The 1,110-nt window shown below is 36.9% G+C and overlaps 1 long non-coding RNA gene across 1 annotated transcript in view; it reads right to left on the minus strand.

The window, feature by feature from the left end:
* The window catches only part of LOC128250795 (uncharacterized), a 22,714-nt gene that overhangs the window by 20,848 nt on the left and 756 nt on the right, over window positions 1-1,110 (minus strand). The gene's annotated exons all lie outside the window — the stretch shown is intronic.

Here is a 1,110-nt window from a genome sequence, read left to right on the forward strand (position 1 = left end):
ATATATAGATAGATAGATAGATAGATAACTATTTGGTTTAACTTAATTATTATAACTTATACAATTCGGTAGCAGTAGAAACACACATTCTTTCACTGTGTGTGTGTGTGTGTGTGTGTACATATAGACAGAAACCTTCACTATGAGACATACTCAACCAAAATAAAATCTCTGTGTGTATTGGCGAAGCTCCCTCGGTAAACCGAGTTCACGTCCAGGTTTCGCGCCCCGATTCCCTATTGACTGTGCAACCGTTCGTTGCTCAACTCCTGCAAGGGACCAGGTCGGATCGGGTCGGGTTCGAAAACAATGGACATGGTAATTCTTTTTTCTTCTAACCATCTGAGAGCTCCTTATGGATTTAGAAGGGAGACTTCTGTAAACAAATATCTATCTATCAGGTGGTGGGGCAAACCACTGATTCTTAAGCGGAAATAAACGACAAGTGTGTGCAATAGAAAAAGGCTAGAAAGGTGTTCACGAAGCAAATAAATGATCGGAAAGGTTAGCATGGGCTGGTTTGATATTTAAACAATTAATTACGGTCAGAAGAAACGTAAATACGCACAATAAATGAATTGTGTATTGCTTTGAATGATTTGTAATTTAGAAGAAAAAAAAGTGTGTGGGTCTCAAATAATGAAACTAGCTGCATGAAAAGAAGAAACTTAACGAAGTTTGGGTCAGGGTTTATCAAAACCGTAAGAGAAACATTTTAATTTTAAAAAGAAATTGATCGTAGTATAGGCCTAAACAATAATAGTAATCCTTTCTACTACAGGTACAGAGCCTGAACATTTTTAAGGGGACAGAGCAAGTCGATTATATCGACCTTGGTACTTTATTTTATCGACCGCGAAAGGATGAAAGGCAGAGTCGACCTCGGCAGGATTTGAACTCAGGACGTAAAGAACGAAAAGAAGTGCCGCTAAGTATTGTGACCGACGCGCTAACCGAATCTGCCAATAATAATAATAATAATAATAATAACCGATTCGATTTCTTCGTAATCGTTAAGTTTCAGATGGGATCGATTTGTATTTCGGGGTTTCGCATGTTTTATTTTTTTTATCAGTTTTTGCATTTATATTTTTCAGTGTTTTTTTTTTT

The sequence above is a fragment of the Octopus bimaculoides genome, chromosome 25 (assembly GCF_001194135.2).
Source record: "Octopus bimaculoides isolate UCB-OBI-ISO-001 chromosome 25, ASM119413v2, whole genome shotgun sequence".
NCBI lineage: Eukaryota > Metazoa > Mollusca > Cephalopoda > Octopoda > Octopodidae > Octopus > Octopus bimaculoides.